The following is a 13,703-nucleotide window of genomic DNA, read 5'->3' as shown; positions in this document are numbered from 1 at the left end:
TTAATTGTACCTACAGTTAAGCCTATAGTAAGGCTTACCTGTAGGTACTGTAAATTATCTCCTAAACTTGCACCATTCAGGAGATATTTACTATATATGCTGTCGCCGATGTCATCGGCACATGTGCACTGAAGGAGCGGCCCACTCGTGGCCTTTCTTTAGGGCCTGTGCCGTGACCAGCGGCACCTGCGCGCATGCGGGGGAATGACGTCATCACGGCTCTGGCCAATCACAGTGCCAGAGCCCGCGAAACTGGAAGTAACTCTGGGAAAGATGTTGGCCGTGTCAGTGGTATGTCAGCATTGCATTGTTCTAAGGTAAGTATTTTGTAATGAGCGACTAGCTCATTATGCCTTTTTGTATTGCAGTTTTTGTATTTTTTTGTTTTTTGAACATCTTTAAGAAGCAGCGGTTTTTTTTTTTTTTCACTTACTAATGCACATTTTCCTTGTTTGCCAAGTTAAAGGCAAACAACATTTTTCTGACCATAGTTCATGTAACACCCATGTTTCGCTGTACCATGAAGCATGGTTAGAATTTGCAGAGTTACAGGAGCATGCAGTTCCTCTCCCTGATGGCTGCTGTCAAGTTTGAAATTGGCTTGGATATGGGGGGCTCTACCTGCACAGCCAACTCTTTCAGGAATTAAAAACTTGAAGTTTGTAAAAGTTTGTCTGCCACCACAGCAGAGGGACTCTTGAGCCTCGTACACATGATCGTATTTTCGGCAAAGTGTCACACTTTTGTCTGAACGGCACACAATTGTCGGCCAACAAACAAGAACATAATGACGTACTGCGTGGAATTTCAGCTCTTGAACGCCACCCTTTGGGCACCTTCTGCTAATGTTGTATTTGGTGATCATTGATTCTGAGCACGAGTGCTGGACTTTGGACTTTTGTGTGACGTACTTGTGTACACACGGCAATCTGACAACAGACAGTTGTCTGCCGAAAATGTACTAGCCTGCTAACCAACATTTGTTGGCTGAAAGTTGGACTACAATTGTCTGAAGGAGCGTACTAATGGTCGGATTTTAGGCAAACAGTCTATTCTCACACATTTCCCTGCTGAAAATCCGATTGTGTGTACGAGACTTAAGTTTTCAACATGATGCGTTGAAGTCGCTGCACTCATGGTCTATTGACACTTCCTGCAGCTCTGTAATCAAATGTCTGTACTATGTTCCATACCCAGCGGCAGCAGGAAGGGTCTTCAGGAGACTGTGCATTGCTCTTGCACTCCAATGTTTTCCAGGTTCCTACGAAAAAAAAAAAAAAAAATTACTAAAAGCACATTTTTATAATGAATATGGGTGCATTCATTTTTGTCAAAAAAGGTGACCTAAGCTGTTTGTTAGTACCCAAGGTAATCTAAATACACACACCTTTTATTTGGGTTAATGTGCACCTATTAAAGTCCAAAGAAACAGATTATGTGAAAAGACATTCAGATTCAGTATCTGTGATGTGATACTCTTCAGCACAGTTCATTAAAAAATTCACTTTAAAGAGTCGGTGAAACAATCAACTATCTGCCGATTTAGTGTGGGTATCTTGAAAAGCTGGCCAAACACTTCATGCCCTCTACCACAGACAACAATGGCCGCTTACCAAATGAACTGGATACCCATTACAGAGATCAAACAGGCATGATCATCAATGACCATCCAGGCATCCATTCATGGTGAAAGGACACAGGCCACAAGATTGGACCAGACAGTATCCGCACTCATAGAGGGGAACAGAGGCCGCACATAGTGTAAAACTGCCAAATAATTTATTATATAAAAAAGAAGACGTATATGCTGCATCTGCTTTTACCACTGTAAGTATAACAACAAATGGTGCCTTTGCCAGCGTACCCCTGGTGGGAGTAGTAACGTCCCAGATTAAGCCTGTTTCACTGTCAAACAGCGTCATCAGGGGAACTTTTGCGCAAACAAGGTGAAGCTATGTTTAATCTAAATATCCAGTTATGTGCAAAGGCAAACAAACTGAACTTTTGTAAGCACATGATTGGTTAATGAAAGTGAACACTACTTCATATAATTTTTCTAAACTCTGTGATCGTTCATATTCCTTCCTTTATAGTAAACGATATCTACTACTTTAGAAAAATCAACCCCATTAAGTTATGTGCAGATTCTCATTACGGGAGCTGGAGGCATGGCAGAGCTTCAATTATTAAACTAAATGTTGGGATTAGTTTATTGAGCGCCATGGATTCAAGAACTCCTAGGTATTGGGGGAAGTTAAAGTGATATTTTTTTTAAATAACAAACCTGTCATACTCGCCTGCTCTGTGCAATGGTTTTTCACTATATGTAATCGTATGCTTACAATTTATAAGCTTTCATATGAATCCAGGGACTGTCCCTAAAAACTTGAGGCCATTTGGTCTAGATGTGTACATTTTCCAGACACTATTTTAGCCTTTTGACTGTCGGGGGTGGTATTACCCTAGTTTCATGTAATCTAGCCCTTACTGGTCATCGGCAGAATGGACACTTCACATAGGCTAACTCTTTCTTTCCTGACAGACTCCATGGCAGCCTACGTGTGGGTTTAGTCCCGCCTCCATTACCCTATAGGACGACACTCCCATAAATCTTTGCTCCCTGCCAGAGGCCGTGTCTTTTTACCCTGAAGACTTGCATTTTTTTTTCTGCGATACGGACCGGCCGAGCGACTTGGAGTCGCATATTTCCAATAAGCTCTAGCTACTAGCGGAGTATGGAAAAGGGGCATATGGAAGAGGCGCTGAAGAGGTGTATGCCTGGTCACTGACAGGTGAAGCCGCATGATTAGTCGTGAGCCTAGCTACTAGCAGGTGACTTTCGCCCCCCCCCCCCCCCTCCTCCCAGAAGTCCGGCATGTGTGGGGACCTACCTCGGCTGGTGTCCGTCTACAGGAGTGGTGAGCTGTTTGTTTTTTCCATGGCAGCCTTTCTGTGTCAGTTCTGTATGTTTCTTTGCTGTTTTGCAGTGGCTTTTCTTTCCCCATACACCGAACAGTGCTGGCTGTATCTGGCTTGCTGGGCAGCTGGTTTCCTTGCGTTCCAGCCGCCCAGTTACTTCTTCGTTCGCCGCTTGGTCGTTCTGCGCATGCGCGAGACCGGTGCGAGGACGAGGCTTGGTTCGCGCATGCGCGTTGCGGGCTTTGCGCATGCGCACTAGCATTTTTATGACAAAATTCGTGACGTCATTAAGGCGGCAGTTTTAAAAACAGAAAACAACTTGCAGTGATTCTGGGATACTTGTAAAGCCGGCAGTGCCATTCCTGAGCCCTGGTTTCTCAGCATTAGGTATGTGTCTCTGTTAAGGTCAGTTTATCTCTGCCTCCTCAGCTGTTTTCTGGGTTTAATTGAGGCTATTTTATCTCCAGCCCTGATGGATCCTTTGGATACCTCACCGCCTGCTAGTGGCCAGCCCTCTCGGAGAAGGTACTTGTTTTTTTGGGTTACCTGCCGGGGGGGGGGGGGGGGGGGGGGGCGACAGTGGAACATTAGGGAATGTTCCACTAACACTGCTGGGTTTTTCCCTTTTTCAGCCCTTCTAGGTCTACTCAGCGACGGAGTTCTCACCGAAGAAGTGATTCGTCTAAATCCCACCGCCGGCATTCCTCTTCCAGATCCAGACGACATGATTCTCCTGCGAGAACCAGTCTCCATAGCCGGGAATCTTCCCGCCCTTCAACAGCCTGCCCAGGTAACGCAGCTGAAGGTTTATGCTGGGGATGCAGGACGCAGGTTCCTGCTGACAAGTTCCTTTGTGATGCCTGTTATGTTGAAGCGACAGGTGAAAGGAGTGACTCTGACCAACAGCTGAAGTCTATGGTGGAAAGATTGGTCAAGGACAGTCTAAAGAAATTTGAAGTCCCCCAGTTGTCTCCCATAGAGTCTCCAAGGTCTCCGGGGAGGGATGCTGAGGCCCAGGACACATGGGATTCCTCGTTGCCTAGCCACCCGTCTGCTGTCCTCTCAGAGAGTGAATCTGAGGAGGAAGAGTCTGGTTCGGGTTTTGACTTTGCCCTGCTCCCTCCCTTGGTCAAAGCTATCGAGGAAACACTGAACTGGGAGGAGCCGGTAGTGGACCCGGCGAAACAAAGAGTTTTTTAAGCAGTTAAAGAAGGAGCGTATTAGCTTCCCTTTCCTCTCAGAGTTGGGAGAAGTGATCTCGGATGATTGGAGTAAGGTAGAGAAAAAGAATTCTCTTCTATCTAAAATTCAGAGACTTTACCCTTCTAAGGTAAGGACGCTCTGGATAGGAGATTAGATTCTGACCTGAAGAGGATCTATCTTACGGCTGGCATGGCCTGTAAGCCGACCCTGGCCTTAGCGGCTCTGTCTAGAGCGATGGAAGTTTGGTTCGATAGTGTTGATGAAACACTCAGGAATGTTTCTGAAGATCTGGCCAAGCGTTCTCCCATTCAAGAACTAAGACTGGCTTCAGCCTTCTTAGGAGAGGCCTCGATCGATATTATCCGACTGGTGGCTCGAGTTATGCTCTCATCTGTAATTGCCAAGCGTGCCCTGTGGCTCCGTCCTTGGCTAGCCGATCCCGCTTCTAAGCAGGTTTGGTGCCGTATTCCTTTTGATGGTTCTTCCCTTTTCAGCAATAAGCTGGATAGTGCTATGACTCGAGCCACTGGGGGTAGGTCGGGATTTCTCCCCCAGGATAGGCGCCTGCAGAATCAAAGGAGATTGTTCCCAAGAAAGCAGGGTCAAGATCGTGCCAGGGAGGCACGCACTTACAGGCCTGGACGGAATTTTCCAGATCTTGGAGGTCCAGACAGACATCTCTCAAAAAATCCGCAAAGGGCAGTTCGATGGGGGAAAAGGAGCCTACTAAGTCCTTTTGAGATCGTGCCCGTCCAGGTGGTCCGGGTAGGAGCTCGTTTGTTCCGCTTTCGGCACGTCTGGGCGGCCTTGATCCAGGACTTTTGGACCGTCAAGACGGTTTCCTCCGGGCACACGTGGTCGTTCAGCAGTGTCCCCAAACTCAAGTGTGTTCCCACATCCTTTCCAGAGTCGGAAGAAAAAAGACAAATTCTTCTAACCTACATAAAATCTTTGTTGGATCAAGGCGCCGCTATTCCTGTTCCAGACGATCAACGCGGCTTGGGAATGTACTCCCTGTAATAGACTTGACGCGTCTAAATCGCTTCATAAGAAATTCAAAATGGAAACGCTGTCCACGATTCAACATTCAGGGCAGCCAGGAGACTGGCTTGTCTCAATAGACCTCAAAGACTCATATTTTCACGTCCCAGTGGCCACAGAGTTTCTCCATTGGCCAGCTTCATTTACAGTTTACCTGCCTTCCTTTTGGTCTGCCTTCCTTTTGGTCTTTCAACCTCTCCTCGCACATTCTCGAAGGTCCTTCTAGCAGTCGTAGCATTGTTGAGAGTCAGGAAAATCCGGATTCATCATTATCTGGACGATTTGCTTCTTCTTGCTCAGGACAAGGATTGTCTCTTGAAACACAGGGATCAAGTCATCGCATCCCTCAAGGAATTCGGGTGGCTCCTGAATTTAGAGAAAAGCCAGTTAGTTCCTACACAGTCTCTCGTGTTCCTCGGCGCCCTGTTCAATACGGCAAAAAGTACCATCTCTCTGCCCGAGGAGAAGATTGCAGTAGTACGGGACAGGATCCACCTCGCTCTCTCTTCGTCTCGTCTCAGGGCTCTTCATTGCCTAAAGATCATAGGCACCATGGTGTCTACTATACCGATGGTGAAGGGGGCACAGTGGAGGATGCGCCCCTTTCAAATGGGTTTTCTTCGCCAATGGTCGGGAGAAAAGGTCCAGTCCAGCGAGATTACTCAGACCATGAGAGGTTCCCTCCTCTGGTGGCTTCATCGGGAGAATCTATTGAATTGCCACTCTCTTTTTCCAATCAAATGGATCTCAGTAACGTCAGATGCCAGCAACAAGGGCTGGGGGGCACATTGTCTATCGGAAGTGGCTCAGGGCATTTGGGGTCTTTCCCTCTCGGGGAATAGTGTCAAATGTGTTAGAACTTCGAGCAGCCTTCCTAGCGCTGTTGGCATTTCCGCATCTGGTAATGAGTGCATCCGTAGTCCTCAGGCTGGACAATACGACTGCGGTCGCATACGTAAGGAAGCAAGGGGGCACCAGAAGTCGGTCTCTGCTGAGGGAAGTGGATCCAATAATGCGTTGGGCCCAGAGGAATCTGGCCAACCTAACAGCAGCTTATGTGCCTGGAGTTCTTAATGTCCAAGCGGACTTTCTATCACGAGTCCACTTGGACAACAATGAGTGGACCCTTCACAAAGATGTGTTTCAGTGGGTTCTATCCCTGGGGATGTCTCCAGAAGTGGATCTCTTCGCCTCCTGTTTCAACAGGAAGCTAACAAGGTTTTATTCAAGGTTCAAGGATCAGCAGGCCTACGGGATAGATGCCCTATCAGAGCAGTGGTGGTTCCACAAGGCATACACCTTCCCTCCAATTCCAATTATCTTTCAGTTCCTGAAGAGACTCAGATGGGAAGAAGTGGAGGTGTTGGCAATAATTCCGCATTGGCCCAACAGGCCTTGGTTTCCTCTCCTATCCCTCCTCAGCTTTCGGGACCCAGTTCCTCTTCCGTCCGGAGGGGACCTGCTCTCCCAGGGGTCGATTCTCCATCCATGTCCGGCTCACCTTCAGTTGAGGGTCTGGTTCTTGAGAGGGGAAGGCTGGAAGCACTGGGGTGTCCTAAGGAAGCCATTTCCACCCTCTTAAGTGCAAGGAGAAGAAGTACTAATAAGGTGTATGAACGGATCTGGACCAAATTTTTTTTCTTATGTGTCCTCCAGAACCAGTTCCTACGTTTTACCCACAGTTCAAGACGTTTTGGGTTTCCTGCAATCAGGCTTGGGCTTACCCTTATCAGTTAGCTCCCTTCGGGTTCAAGTCTCGGCTATTTCCGCATTTACAGGGGTTCAGTGGGCTAAGCATGCCCTTATCCAGCAGTTCTTCAAAGGCACAGTAAGATTGAGACCCCAGAGAAAGCCCAGATTCCTTAAATGGGATCTGTCTCTAGTGCTGGACTTCTTTTCTCTTCTCAGTAAGGCTCTTTCCATCAGAGAACTCACCTTGAAAACTGCATTCCTGGTGGCGGTCACCTCGGTGAAACGAGTATCAGAGATTCAAGCTCTAGGAGTCAAGGAGCCTTTTCTAACTTTTTTCCAGACAGAGTGGTCCCAGTTCCAATGTTGGGGTCAAACCCTAAGGTCACTTCGGTTTTTCATGAAAATCAAGAAATCTCTCTACCCTTATTCAGATCCTCGGATTCCTCGGAAATTCATCCTCTTGATGTTGGGCGCTCATTAAAGCTCTATTTGGAAGCTACAGCTCCATTCCGGCAGTCGGACTTCCTGTTCGTTCTGTTCTTTGGGAAGAACAAGGGCACTAGAGCATCAGTCAGGCCAATTGCGGCATGGATAGTTCAAGCGATCCAGTGGGCATACAGAGTAAGGGGCTTGGCTCCTCCTCAGGCAGTGTCGGCGTATTCGACCAGAAGTCTTTCTATCTCGTGGGCGGCCTCTCGCCACGTGGCTCCTGATGTGATTTGCAGGGCGGCCTCGTGGTCTTCGATTCACACCTTTATGTCTCATTATTGTGTTGAGCCGCCGGCTCTATCCTCAGTTGACTTTGGAGTCAAAGTTTTGTCAGTTGAAGGTGTCAAATAAATCTTTGTTAAGCAGCCTTTTTGCCCACCCGGGTGTGTCTTGGTGAGTTATTTCCCACACGTAGGCTGCCATGGAGTCTGTCAGGAAAACGGAAAATTTATGTCAAATACTTACCGTAATTTTCCTTTCCTGATGGACTCCATGGCAGCAGGAGTTCCCTCCCAAATGGCTGGAGTAGGATAGTTACCGAACACGGCCTCTGGCAGGGAGCAAAGATTTATGGGAGTGTCGTCCTATAGGGTAATGGAGGCGGGACTAAACCCACACGTAGGCTGCCATGGAGTCCATCAGGAAAGGAAAATTTACGGTAAGTATTTGACATAAATTTTCCGTTTTATAGCCCTTTATTACTCCTTGAGGATTCTACTAGTTGATTGACATATATGATTGCTATGAAAGCTGTTGTGTGTATTTGTGACCTATAACTGTATGTTTTTACTGTTGTATGTTTACAGTACAAGTTGGATGAATGTGGTGAAAATTCTCTAAGCAAAGAAAGCCCAAATCAAAACAGAACAGGATTTTTCTTGCGCATGAAAGAACAATTGTAGTTGGCAAAACTTCACTTTACTCACCAAGCTAAATGTAAATTCACCTTCCAAAGAAATAATTCAATTAGCTTAATGAGTAAGATGAAGCTTTCCTGACTTCAATCACCCAATCAAGTTCAAGCAAGTTACTTTTAAAAGAGAAGTATTGCCAAAGCTTCTCTTGTCTGTCACTTGCTGTCACCCAGAATCAGCCACTATTGGGCTATTGCCCGATATCAACTGACGTGAGCCACTCCAGGTTCTGCAAGGATGCTGACAATTAGGGATGAGCCAAACACCCCCCGGTTCGGTTCGCACCAGAACTTTCGAACGGACCCCAAATTCATACGAACTTTAGAACCCCATTGGAGTCTATGGGACTCGAACGTTCGAAATTAAAAGTGCTAATTTTAACGGCTAATATGCAAGATACTGTCCTAAAAAGGGTTTGGGGACCTGGCTCCTGCCCCAGGGGACATGGGTCAATGCCTAAAATGTTTTTAAAAATGGCCGTTTTGGTGGGAGCACTGATTTTAATGACTATTAAAGTGAAATATTCCTTTAAATATCGTGCCTGGGGGGGTGTCTGTAGTATGCCTGTGAAGTGCCACGTGTTTCCCGTGTTTAGAACAGTCCCTGCACAAAATGACATTAAACGGAAATAACACCATTTAAAACTGCTTGCGGTTTTAATGTTATATCTGGTTCCTGCAATATGGTTGAAAATCATTGAGAAAAATGGCATGGGTAGCACTCCCTGCCCATTACCAGCCCCTTTGGGTCTTGTACGCATATTAAGGGGAACCCAGTACCCATATTTAAAAAAAAAAAGGAAATGCGTGTGGCCCCCAGGCCCTATATACTCAGAACAGCAGTATACAGGCGGTGCAAACAAGACAGGGACTGTGTAGGTTTGTTGTGTTAAGTTGAATCTGTTTGTAATTTTCAACTGGTACATTTTTAAAGTGTAGCTCCAGTCAAAAAAAACTATTTTTAAGCTTTTTGGAAAACATAGGGAAGGGTTATCACCCCTGTATAATTTGTTTAGTTGTACATCTTTTTTCATCTCACTTGCTGTTGTCTCCTTACTTTTGCAAGTAGGAGATGTTTGTAAGTTGGATGTTTGAAAGTAGGGGCCTGCCCTATATGCTCTGCAGAAATGGCGGAACAAGGTGTTGGTTTTGCCACAACATTGTAAGCCCTCAAAGTGACTCTTGAAGAATTGTAATTACATACCATTGTTGAACAGTGGTAGAAAAATTGACCTTTGGTGGTTATGGTGCTGGTGCCACAACACTATAAGTCCTCACAGTTACTCTGGGTGGGCACAGGAACGGGCCATCCTGTGAAATATTATATCAAGAATTGTAATTACATGTCCCTGTTAAACAGGGGCAGAAAAATTGGGCCTTAGGCACTGGTGCCACGACACTGCAACCTCTCCCATTTACTCTATTTTTATTGCAGGAATTAGCCCTGCTGCAAAGCATTGCATCAAAAGTTGTAATTAAACTGTTAAACAGGGGCAGAAAAATTGGGCTGATGGCATCACCCAGAACCAGAAATGTTCTTCCAACATATCAGCGGAGGAGGAAGAGGATAGACAATCAACATAACAGGACAGTCACTCAGCATCAGCATAGGCAGTCTTGAAGGGATGTGATATTTCAAAAAAAATTATTCGGTTACATCAGCTTCAGGTGCTTGGTAGCTGTGGGTGATCCAAGACTGATTCATCTTGATGAAGGTCAGTCGATCAACTGATTCGGTGGACAGGGGCACCCTGTGATCGGAAACAAAGCCACCAGCAGCACTGAAGGTGCGTTCCGAAAGAACGCTGGATGCAGGACAGGCCAGTAGCTCAATTGCATACTGTGCAAGCTCTGGCCAGTGATCCATCCTCGAGACCCAGTAAGCCAGAGGATTTTCGGTGTCCAAGTCTGACCTTGCCCCTAGGTATTCCTGCACCATGTAAATCAGACGCTGGCGATGGTTGCTGGAACCGATCATACCTTGGGGCTGCGGACTAAAAAATTGTCTGAAAGCATCAGTCAGACGGCCACCTTCTCCACCGCTCCTTCTGACCGATGCCTCAGCAACACGTTGTCCAGGACCAGGAGTTTGTAACCTCCCAGTCTCTGGGAACGCGTTGCACAGACCTTTCTGCAAGGCCTCCCAGAGATGTCTCATCCTCTGCTCCCTCTGCGATGGCAAGATAAGGTCGGCAAACTTACCCTTGTACCGTGGATCAAGGAGAGTGGCCAGCCAGTAATGGTCCCTCTCCTTGATCCGAAGAATACGAGGATCCTTCCGCAGGCTTTGCAGGATCAGGGAGGCCATGGAGCGTAGGTTAGCTGAGGCATTCAGTCCGGTGTCCTCGGGGTCACTAAGGACAACATGATCCGCAGCTACCTCCTCCCAGCCACGTACAAGTCCAGGTGTTTCTTGGGACTGTAAATCATCCCTACAAGACTGCTGCTGATGCTGAGTACCAGCCTCCACCTCCATGCTGACACAATCATCTTCCTCCTCCTCTTCCTCCTCCTCATCCTCTTCCTGTGTGATGGGTGGCACAGCAGGAACACTGTCTGGATAAAGGGGGCCTTGAGAGGCAAGGAAGTCCTCCTCTCCCTGCCTCTGTTCTGCCTCAAGTGCCCTGTCCATTATTCCACGCAGCGTATGCTCCAAGAGGTGGACAAGAGGTACAGTGTCACTGATGCATGCACTGTCACTGCTCACCATCCTTGTGGCCTCCTCAAACGGTGACAGGACAGTGCAAGCATCCCTGATCATGCCCCACTGGCGTGGTGAGAAAAAAACGAGTTCCCCTGACCCTGTCCTGGTGCCGTAGTCGCACAGGTACTCATTGATGGCCCTCTGCGGCGTGTGCAGCCGCTGCAGCATGGCCACCGTTGAGTTCCACCTGGTGGGCATGTCACATATAAGGCGGTTCTTGGGCAGGTTCAACTCCTTTTGGAGCTCAGCCAGCCGAGCACAGGCATTAAATGATCGGCGGAAATGCACACAGACTTCCCTGGCCTGCTTCAGGACATCCTGTAAGCCGAGGAACCGCACATTGTACAAACTCACGGAAGGGGGCTGAGTCTACCAACTGAAAAGGCAGCAGTTGAAGTGCTAGAAATTTAGCCAAGCTAGCATTCAACCGCTGGGCATGTGGATGGCTGGGAGTGAACTTCTTTCGCCGGTCCAGCAGCTGGGGCAGGGACATTTGCCTGCTATAATCGGACGTGGGTGTACTGCTAGCAGAGTGCCCGGAAGCACTTGGCTGTGACACACCTAATTCTACACCTTCATTCCTCTCAGAGCAGGTTTCAGAGAGGACTGAAGGTCTAGTGGGGTTGGAGATGCCAGCTGATGAGGAGCAAGGAGAGGTCCGCTTTGTTCTTTGGTGTGGGTCTTTGAGGTACGCTTGCCAACGAGCTGCATTAAAAGGTCAACATATGTCTGGTCAAGCATGTGGTGCCCAAGCGGCTGATGTTTTGGCCACGCGAGATACGCTTGAGACATATGTTGCAAATAGCAGCGGTGCAATCTGATGCACTCGTCTCAAAAAAGGCCCACACCAAAGAACTTTTAGAATAACGCGCAGAGGCAGCGCCCTGCACAGGCGGAGCTCTGCGGTGTGATTCAGTCGGTGTGCTGCCCCTAAGCTGGCCCCCGGAGGGCATCCTGCCTCGTTGGACATGTGCTTCCTCCTCCTCCTCCTCCTCCTCCTCCTCCTCCTCCTCCTCTCTCCTACCAGGCACCCACGTGGAGTCAGTGCCCTCATCATCCCCTCCCTCTTCATCACTGTAGCAAACCTGGCAATATGCTGCAGCTTGTGGAACATGACTGCCAGATTGCTGTCCTTCTTGAGCATCCCCTCTCTCTGCATTCACGCTACTGCCTTCCTCTAGCTGAGTGTCATCATCAGAGCCTACAAAACACTGGGCATCCTCCTGGAGCATGTACCCAACACTGTGCTCAAAGAGTTCAGGAGACTCCTCAGGAGGACGTGGTGGGTCTAGGGAAGGAGTCACTGATGATGACATTGAGACGAGGGAAGGCGATGCGTTGGCAGCTGCTTTGCTAGTACCCTGAGACTGGGTGAGAGAGGATGAGGTGGATGAAGAGGGCTTGGTCATCCACTCTACCAAGTCGTTGGCATGTTGCGGTTCAACATGTCCAGCTGCCGAAAAGAAGGACAAGCGTGTCCCATGGCCACGTGCTGATGACAATGCACCGCGTCCACGACCAGCACTGTTGTCTCTAGACACAGAGCCTGCTTGCCCTCTTTTATCGGCTCGCGCCTGCCTGCCTCTCCTTGCTGGCCTTCCAGACATGGTTATGGCCTGAAGGGAGTTGGGTAAAACAGCAGTTGGGTAGTGTATATTGTGCTGGAGGCACACAACACCCACTAACTCCTGCAGATGCCTTTATTATAGAACACCAGAGATAAAGGGGTATACTGTAATGGAGTCACACAACACCCACTAAGCCCTGCAGATGGCTCTATTAGAGAACAGCAATAAAGGGTAGATACATGTGTATATTGTGCTGGAGGCACAAAACACCCACTAACTCCTGCAGATGCCTTTATTATAGAACACCAGAGATAAAGGGGTATATACAGATGTATACTGTGCTGTGCTGGAGGCACACACAACTTCCAATAACTCCTGCAGATGGCAGATGGCAGATGGCTCAAATAGAGAAGAGCTATGTAGGTGGATATAGCGGTGTGTACTGGGTACAGAGCACACAGACAGCACGCACAAGCTCCTAACACTACTGACTGCAAGCTCTATAATAAAAGATAGATCACTAGCTATATATAGGTGAGGTGAATATAGCGGTGTATACTGCGGTCAGGGCACGCAGACAACAACCACTACAGAAGAGCAAGATCGAAAATCGGCCGATAACGATCGGTGTATACTGTGTTGAAGGTACACAGAACACCCACTAACTGCTTCAGACGCCAACACACTACACAAGGCCGCCGCGCTGGCGACCTTATATAGTGTGGGGCGTGTACTACACAGCCTGAGCTATGTTTGGCCACAGGCATCCTGTGGCCAATCATGGCTCTCCTCGCTGCTGGCGCTGTGATTGGCCAAGCTTGTGGGGTCACAGTGCATGCTTGGCCAATCATGAGCCAGCAATGCACTGCGATGACGCAGTGCATTGTGGGCCGTGAGCGCAACACGAATTTGGCGCGAATGGCCCATAACGTTCGGAATTCGCCGAACGGGCAAACAGCCGATGTTCGAGTCGAACACGAAGCTCATCCCTACTGACAATATTGCAATGATCCACCCAGCTAATCCAAAGCGTGCAAGTACACAGTACATACGGTGCTCCTAGGAGAAGTGCAAAGTCCGTTGGAACCTCCATCTGTAGCTGCAGACCACTGGTTCTCAAGAACCCACAACGGGCCATGTTTTGGCAACTTCCCTTAGAAAAATAGCTCTTATC

The sequence above is a fragment of the Lithobates pipiens genome, unplaced genomic scaffold (genome assembly GCF_037356315.1).
Source record: "Lithobates pipiens isolate NorthernLeopardFrog02 unplaced genomic scaffold, aLitPip1_a1.2 Scaffold_8, whole genome shotgun sequence".
In the NCBI taxonomy this organism is placed as follows: domain Eukaryota; kingdom Metazoa; phylum Chordata; class Amphibia; order Anura; family Ranidae; genus Lithobates; species Lithobates pipiens.
Note: the sequence above shows the minus strand (reverse complement) of the source record.